Below are 9696 nucleotides of genomic sequence, written 5' to 3'. Positions count from 1 at the left end.
TAACATATGCAAATCAATAAATGTGGTACATCATATTAACAGAATGAAAGCTTAAAACCACATAATTATCCCACTTTACACAGAAAAAGCATTCGACAAAGTTCAACATTCTCTCTTGATAAAAGTCATCAACAGTTTATGTATAAAAGGAAAGTTTCTCAACATAATAAAGATCATTTATTTAAAAAACTTACAGCTAGTGTTATGATCAATGAAGAAAAGTTGAAAGGATATTTACTACAATCCTACACAAGGCAAGGATGTTTACTTTTGCCTTTTTCATTCAACATGATACTGGAAGTACTAGCAAGACTAATCAAACAGGAAGAAAATGAAACAAAAGGCACCCAAATTGGAAAAAGAAAAAGAAGTAAAATTATTTCTATTTGCAGATGACATTTTATCTGTAGCAAACCCCAGCATGTACACACACACACACACACACACACACACAAACACATACAAACTGTTAGAACTAATAAATGAATTAAGTAAAGTTGCAAAATACAAACTCAACATGCAAAAAATTAGTAGCATTTTTATACATACATAACAGCCTAACTGAAAAATATGTCAATAAAACAATCACATTTATGACAGCATATAAATACCTAGGAATAAATGTAACAAGCAAATAAAAGATATGTACATTAAAAACTATAAGACATTGATGCAACAAGTTAAATAAGACACAAATAAATGAAAAGATATCCTATGCTCATAGATTCAAAGAATCAATATTGTTAAAATGTTCTTGCTATTCAAAGCTACATACAGATTCAATCCCTACAAAAATAGCAATGGCGTTTTTCACAGAAATAGGAAAAATAATTCCACAATTTCTTAGGAACTAAAAATATGCCTCAGCAATTCAAAGAAAGCAAAACAAAATTGGAGCCTAATACTTACTGATTTAAAATTATTTTATAAAACTATAGTAATTGAAACAGTATGGGTACTGCCATTAATACAGACATATCAACCAGTGGAATAGAATACAGAGCCCAGAAATCAGTTTGAACATATAGGGTCAACTAAGTTTTGACAAGGGCACCAAGAGAACACAATTGGGAAAGAATAGTTTCTTTAATAAATGGCACTCGGAAAACTTTATTTCCATATGCAAAAGAGTAAAATTGGATCTTTATACCATATGCAAAAATCAACTCAAAATAGATAAAAGAGTTAACTGTAAGACCCGAGACCATGACATTCCTTGAAGAGAACATGGGAGGAAAGTTCCTTGACACTGGCCTTGGCAATGATATTTGGATACTATACCAACATCTTAGGCTGTATAACGATAAATAAAAAAATATTACTACATCAAACCAAGAAGCTTCTACATAGTATAGGAAACAATCAAAACATGAAACAGCAGCCCATGGACTGGGAAAAAATATATTTACAAACCATATCTCTGATAAGGAGTTAGTATCCAAAATGTATAAAGCACTCATACACCTCAACAGTAGAAAAACAAGCAACCCTATTAAAAATTGGGCAAAGGACCTGATAGAGAAGAAGGCATATAAAATGGTCTACAGGCATATGAAAAGGTGCTCAACATTATTAGTGACTAAGAAAATGCAAATTAAACCTACTATGAGTTATCACCTCACATTCCTTAGGATGGCTATTATCAAAAAGTCAAGAAATAACAAATGTTGGCAAAAATGTTGGTGTGGAGAAAAGGGAACCCTTGTACACTATTGGTAGAGATGTAGATTGGTGTAGCCATAATGGAAACTGTGTGGAGCTTCCAAAAGAAATTGAAAATAGAACTATCATTTGACCCAGCAATTCCTTTTCTGGTCGTATACCAAAAGGAAATGAAATAATCACTCCATAAAGATATCTGAACTCTCATGATCATTGCAACATTATTCACAAATAGCCAAGATATGGAAACAACCTAAGTGTACCTTGACAAATGAATGGATAAAAAAACGTGTGTGTGTGTGTCTTCAGTAGTCATTCAATTTTGTCATTCAATTGTATATTGATTATCTGCCTTATATACACACACATACACAATGAAATGTTATTCAGCCTTAAAAGTGAAGACTCCAGCATTTGTCCCAAAATAGATGCATGTGGATGATATTCTGCTAAGTGAAATAAGACAGGCACAAAAAAATTCCATAATCTCATTTACACGTGGAATCTTTAGAGAAGAGTAAAAATATACAGAGATGGAAAAATAAAGAGTTGTCACCAGGAGCTGAGGGTGGGAAGAAAGTGGGGAGAAGTAGGTTAGAGGTTACAAAGTGGAAGATATGTAGGATGAACAAGACCAGTGATCTATTGTATAGCATGAGAATAATAGTTAATAAAATTGTGCCATATTTGCAGAGAAAAGGAAAGTGTGCAGTTTTCTATATCAATGTAGATCCATGTCAAAAATTAAAAGTGAACATTCAGAATGATAATGGCTACTGAACATATTTCTAAATTGGATACATGTGCAATTATTTTAAGCATATTTTAATTGGTACATCTAGCAAATATTTTTTTCACATTCTCATAAAAAGAAGTTTTTTTTTTGGCCCAATTTTCCATTTTTATCTCCATGGTATATAAAACACATCTTTTAAAATTGCAGTGGAAGAAAACTTTCGGAGGTGATTGATTTCCCTATTACCTTGATTGAAGCGATGGTTTCACAGATATATGCATATATCCAAAGTCACTCTATTTATACATAAATAAGTACAGTTTATCTTATATCCATTATACCTCAGTAAAACTGTTTAATAGTAATAATAACACAAAATCACAGAGAAACAATCTTCTTTGGTAATTTTTTCATATAAATACATTGATCTTAAAAAAATGATTGAAGAAGTTGGCTGACACAAAATCCAATAAAAATTTCAGTCAACTTTATGGGGAGCTCTGAAGCTGAGATGGCCTTCAGAGACATCCCTGGATGATGGAAGCATGTCAGACCTTTTCATGCATTCATTGATCAATCAGTGGATGTGGGCTGCTCAAGAAAGGGAACACCTGTGGGCAAGGTGGCCCTGCTCCACTCGAGCAATTCCTGAAGAAGCCTGACAAGTTAGAGCTCTCAGCCAGCAGCATTCCAAGCCGCTAGAAGACTAAATCTTTCATTCCCAAGGATGGAGCTGGGAATGAAGGCAAGATGAAGCCAGAATTCACTTCAAAAGGGGTTTTAAAATAGGAAATCTCCTACTCTTTTCTTCCCCCATTGCTTCAATGCCTCTCTTGCATTGTCCTTCTTAGTCCCAAAAATTTTAAATTTCCCCTTCAGACTCGAAATAAACTGGACTTTATCTTCTGCCTTATCCAAAAATGATGGAAAATGCTTGCTGTTTTACTATCCTGGTTTGGCTTGCTTTCTTCTAAAGAACATTAATATGATTATTAGCTTTCTCTTAAGGAATTACAGATTATTGTTTTGATCCAGAGGTGCTTCTCTAAAACTGTTGGTCCTCCTCCATATAAAATTTAACATAAGGGAGAATAAGTGTAATGCGAATTCAAGGGCTCGTAGCTTTGGCCTTTAAAAATAGAACTGAGTTAGAAACTAGATTAGATAGGAAGGAATTTTTATACTGCTTCATGTCTCTTCTTAAATTGTGTCTATCATGTTCCTTTCATCTAATAAATGTTTCTTATTTTTAGTCTCTTTAACATCAATTTGGAATCACAGGTGGAAATAAATTCATCAGACCTCTAATCCATCCATCTCCCCAGTACAAAGACACCTTGTGTAAATGATTTGGCTAGGTGTTATCCATCTCTGTTTGCATGAATTGAGGAGTGGGGACCTCAGCAAATGTTCAGTATTGAGTAAAAATGATTCTCCCTATAATTTCTATCCCCTAGTTCTAGTTCTACATTTACAGAATAGGTGTAATTTCTCTTCTGCATTAGACCCTTCCAGACTTCTAGGTAACTTTCAATCCTCTTTCCCTGCCTACCTACCTTTAATACTCCTCTCCTGGTGGCTAAATATGTCCCTGATGTTCATTCAATCTAGCCACCCAACTGCATATTGATTACCTGTCTTAGGCCAGGCACAGGGCTGCATTCTTGAACTATATATAAATCTAAAACACCAGAAAGTAGTTTATAGTATTTTCATTATTCTGGTTGCTCTCTTGAGTCATTTCTAACTAAAATGGGGTGTTTCCTCTTGGTTAAAAATTTATTCCTTGCTCCTCTTTCTTTCTCAGGTTAGATTCTTTCCATACAAAATCTTAACTAACAGATACCATTTACTGAAGACTCACCCTATAAGATGTGCTATGCTCACCACTTTACAATCATTTCCTCAGTTCATATTTACAATAAACCTGGAGGTAAGTTGGAGGTAAGTACTTGTATTATCCCTTTTTTAACAGGTTAAGAAATTAAGTCTTTGAAATGTTAGGCAACTTCACCAAGATCTAAGCCAGTCAATCCCAGGTCTGTGTGGATTGATAGGACCTGAGCTCTTAGCTACAAGGCTGCTCTTCTCTATAGCCTTGGCACTAAATAGCATTCAAATGCCAGTAACCCCCAAATGTATATCACTTCTGTTGTGGGTGGAATTATGTCCTCTCAAAAGATACACTGAAACACTGATTGCCTTAATACCTCAGAATGTGAACTTTTTTGAAAATAGGACTGTGACAGATGTAAGTAGTTCAGATGAAGTCGTACTGGAGTAGTTGGACCCTTTATGCAGCATTACTGCTATCCTCGTAGGAAAAGGGAGATTTGGACTCAGAGTGAAGGCCATGTGAAGACAGAGCCAGACACTGGGGTGATGCTACTGCCAGCCAATGATCACTTGGGACCACCAGAAGCTGCAAGTGGCAAGAAAGAATCCTTCCCTGGGGCTCTTCAGGGGGTACAATCCTGCCAATACCTTGATTTCAGACTTCCAGTCACCAGAACTGTGATACAATAAATGTCTATTGTTTTAAACCACCTAGTTTGTGGTACCTTATTATGGCAGCTCTGGAAAATTAATCCCCTCAGGCCTCTGTTTTGAGCTTCAGTGTCACATTTCCAACTGCTCTACAACACTTTTCTTTGACGGCATCATAGGCAGATACTATTTAAATAGCCAGTGTTGATTTTGCAAGCTTGCCTGCTCTCCCTTCCATGATCATCTTCCAGTGCTTCCTCTTCTCTGTGCATTACACCAATATCCACACAGTAACTCACACTTGAAAGATTTCCACTTACTTTTCAAATATGTATTGTGTGGCTGCAGGCACTGGGAGAGGTACTAGGGACAAAGAAGAAGAGAACAATTAAAGTAGCTATCACTGTGCTAGTGCTTACTATAAACATGACATCCTTCTAAAGGCTTTGAATATGTTACCTAATGTATTCCTTGCAACAACTCCATGAAGTAGGACTAGTCGTATCTCCATTTGACAGATCAGCAGATGAAGACACAGAGAAGTCAATTAGCTTTTCTTGGATCACACAGTTGGCCAGCGGCAGAACCAAGATTTGAACCCAAGCAATCTGGCCCCGTGGTTGTGTACTTAATGACGGAGATTTTCATTTTCTTGGGAGAGAACAGCTCCTGCTTCAAGGATTATACATCCTTGTAGAGGAGATAAACTATTAAAGTACTTTATAAGTGAGTGAATATAATGTTATAAACTGTGATACGTGATGGGAAGGGAAATTAAACAGCATTAGAGGAAAGGCAAGAGGATCAATTTCCCTGGAGAAGAGATGCTCAAGTTGAGACTTGATGAAGGAGCAACATTTCTCCAGGTTAAAAGAGGGGATAAGGGAATTGTTAGGAAAAGGGAACAGCATATACAAGGCCCTGTGATGGAATCAGACCAGACATTTCTCCCTTCCTCATATCCCAAGTCCAACTGATTGCTGAGTGTTATTTAATTTGTTTTCTAAATATTTGTCACTTCCCTACAAGTCCACAGTCACCTCTAGACTACTATAATAACCTTCTAACTGCTCTCTGTGCATCTACATTTGACTCTCTAATCAGAATGCCGTACAGCAGCAATGTTTATAATTTACATGCAAGTTTTATTGGGTCTCTCTTCTGTTGAAAACTCTTCAGTATGTTCCCCCTTCCATTCAGCATGGAATCCTAACTATGTGTCATGATGCTGTGGACATCTGAGATTTCAAGCTTCTAGTGTCTTTTCCTTAGCTCTGATAATAGCAATATATATCCCCTGACTTTGCCTTTGGAGAACGGTTCTTTACCAAATACTTCAGGAAATCATGGTGGCTCTCTCGGTTGTGGGATTTTCTCTCCAGACTGCAGGGGCAAGCCTGTGACCAAGAACTGTTTATTGCACAGTATCTCATGCTGCTCTGCTTGATGTTGATGCTGAAGATCAAGTTTAGGCCAGAAGCAAGATGCAGAGGTTTATATGTACTCAGTAGAGGAAAGTTCTCTTCTTCCATAGGAATATATAGCTAGGAAGTTGTATGGGGCCATATGTAGCCAAAATCCCTCAACCTCTAACACCTAGAAAGAGTCCATTTGTAGGATGAGAGAATGTAGCTGAAATAAAGATAAAAACACATATGAGAGGTGAGAGTCTAGGCAGCATGATCTGAGTTCCTGGATTTGATTATTTCCAAGGCAAGTGTTACTCTTACTTTTTTTTTCAATATGAGCAAATACATTCCTTGCTACCACCCCCCACTCCACCCCCCCCAACACACACACCCTTTTCCCATGCATACTTTCTTATTCTCATGAAAGTTAGGTTATTTTTTTCAGTAACTTGCAACAAGCTGGCCATGATTATAAAGGCATGGCTTTCAGCACCCTGTCTGATCTGTTTTGAGTCTATTTCACTCTGTTGCATCCAAATTTGGCAGCCTTTCCTTGTCCCTTCTGTCCCTTCACCTTCTTCAGGGGCTTCACAGATTCGTATGTTTATCCTGGAAGCCTGTCTCCAATACTCCTCTCATCCCTTTCTAACTAACTCCTGTATAGAAGACCTTCAAGTCCTCAGTTGGTCTTCTCTCACCCAATAGGTAAGGTAAGCTTGGTCAGTGCATTCATAGCTTTACTTACCACACAAATAAATATTTGTGTAGTTAATTGTTAAATTTATGTCTCTTCCATCAGAATGTATAAATTCCACACAGGCACAGACCTGACATCTTATTTAAAATTGAATCAGAAAAAAAAAAAAAAAAAAAACTAGATAAATTGAAGTTAAACAAAACTAAAAGCTTTCATGCATCAAAAGACAGTATCAACAGTTAAAAGCAATCATAAAAAGAGAGAAAATATTTGCAAATCACACACCTGATAAGGGATTAGTGTCTAGAATATATAAAGAACTCCTACAACTCAACAACAATAAAAAAAGAAGCTGGTTTTTAAAAAATGGACAAAATGTCAATAATAGACTGGACAAAAAGTGTGGTACATATATACCATAGAACACTATGCAGTCATAAAAAGTAACAAGATCATGTCCTTTGCAGGGACATGGATGGAGCTGGAAGCCATTATCTTCAGCAAACCAATGTAGGAATGGGAAACCAAATGCTGTATGTCCTCACTCAAAAGTGGGAACTGAACAAAGAGAACACACGGACACAAGGAGGGGAACAACACACACTGGGACCTGTCACTGGGGTGGAGAGGTGAGGGAAGGAAGAGCATCAGGATAAAGAGCTAATGCATGTGGGGCTTAATACCTAAGTGATGGGTTGATAGGTGCAGCAAACCACCATGGCACACATTTACCTACGTAAGAAACCTACACATCCTGCACATGTGTCTTAGAATGTAAAACAAACTATGATTAAAAAAAAAAACTTTCCCAAAAAAATGGGCAAAAGACTTGAATAGACATTTCTCTAAAGAAGGTATACAAATGGACAATAAGCACATGGAAAAGCCCTCAACATCTCTAATTCTTAGGGAAATGCAAGCAAAAAAATCACGATAAAACACCACTCTTCTGAAGGTTACTATTTTAAAAAAAAAAAAAGCAGCAAATAAGTGTTGGTGAGGAAATTGATGTATTGGAAGTCTCACATCTTGTTGCTGAGAATGTGAAATGATAAAGCTGCTGTGAAAAGCAATATGGCAGTTTCTCAAAAATTTGAAAATAGAATTACCTTTTGATCCAGCAGTTCTACTCCTGGGTATGTATCGAAAAGAGCTAAAGCAGACACTGAAGCAGACGTCTGTACGCCCATGTCCACAGCCGCATTATTCAAAAGAGCCAGAATGTGAAAGAAAACCAAATGTCCATCAGTGGACCAATGAATAAGCAAAATGTAGTATGTAAATACGATGGAATATTACTCATCCATAAAAAGGAAAGAACATTTGACACATACCACCACATGGATGAACCTTGAAGATATTATGCTAAGTGAAATAAGCCATATTCGAAAGAACAAATATTGTAGTATTTCATTTATATGAGGTACCTAGGAGCAGTGAAATTCATAGAGACGGAAAGAACAATGTTTTTGCTAGGGACTGGGAGTAGGGAGAATGGGGAGTTATACTTAATGAGTACAGAGTTTCAACTGGAGAAGATGAAAAAGTTTTGGAGATGGATGGTGGTGATGGTTGTACAAATGTACTTACTGTTTGTAAATTGTAAACTTAAAAATTGCTACAATAAAAATTTTGTTATGTATATTTTACTACCTCAAAAACTCCACTGTGACATAGAAGAAAAAAAATGTACAAACTACTTTAAAACCAAAAATAGGACAAAGACATTATGTATATATGAGTATAAGCCTATTTTCCTAAAGAAAAAAATGTAATCAAATATATACTCAGAAAAAAAAGTCTAAGATCAATCCATTAATTGTGGTTATTTCTGGGTTGAAATTATGGGTGATAGATTTTTAGTTTCTACTTTATACACTTTGTTACTACTTAAATGCCTTAAAATAAGTATAAATTGCTTCTAGTGTTAAGAAGCAATCAACAAACATATTTTCATTTTGAAAAATAAATGCAAAGCCTGAAGTGAAGTACAAAACTTTCTGTGTGGGCTGGACAGAGCAGGTTGAAGATGGCTATCAGTTGCCAAGTTTGGGATGCTGTGCTTCTAATTTAAGATGAATATATCATATGCCAGGCCCCCAACAAGGTGTTTTCTGGCTTCATGTTAATTCTGGAAAGGTAATTACTCCCACAACCTGGCAACCTACTCTCTGGGGATTTTTCTGGACAGAGCATGTTTTTCAATACAAAAGCAAAAATGATGGGGAGGTTGGAACTTTAGGAGACTAAGCTTAGAAGCAACCTTTTGTGGCTGGGCTATTTTAACCCTTCGCCATTCATCCCACACATGGCATACCACAAGTTTGTCTAACCAGGAAACCCGACCCATGAAAATCAGGCCACAGGTGGAAAGTGAGAGGTGGCATTCGACTGGGAGAAAGGATGTTATTGTTGGTGAATCACATCCGGTGGGAGCTTAAGGGACAGCTAGGGCACTGCCTTGGTCTTGATTTTGTCACTGATGGGACATAAACTTCACAATGAAGTCAAGGATGAGATTCTGCAAACCGTGTTGAGGAAAATAACGACATATGCAGAGAACAAAGTAGATTCTTTAATGATGCCATGGCTTTTAGTGAATGGGAAAAGGACTATGAAGAAGAGGTTCAGGTGTGAGTTTGTTTTGGAGAGAATATGCGGAGGAAGATAAAAAAGGGTCCTTATTCATAAGTCAGACACACCTA

The 9696-nt window shown here is 36.6% G+C and overlaps 1 long non-coding RNA gene across 1 annotated transcript; it reads right to left on the bottom strand.

The window, feature by feature from the left end:
* Window positions 1-4911: 4911 nt before the first annotated feature.
* On the bottom strand, window positions 4912-5624 carry LOC117099377. The gene is made up of 2 exons (XR_004443789.1): window positions 5345-5624; window positions 4912-5248 (listed from the first exon to the last, which is right to left on the bottom strand). It is a non-coding gene; the product is annotated as an uncharacterized LOC117099377 (long non-coding RNA).
* Window positions 5625-9696: the final 4072 nt, after the last annotated feature.

The sequence above is a fragment of the Trachypithecus francoisi genome, unplaced genomic scaffold (genome assembly GCF_009764315.1).
Source record: "Trachypithecus francoisi isolate TF-2019V2 unplaced genomic scaffold, Tfra_2.0 Lachesis_group16, whole genome shotgun sequence".
Lineage (NCBI taxonomy): Eukaryota > Metazoa > Chordata > Mammalia > Primates > Cercopithecidae > Trachypithecus > Trachypithecus francoisi.
This window is presented reverse-complemented; position numbering and strand designations above follow the sequence as displayed.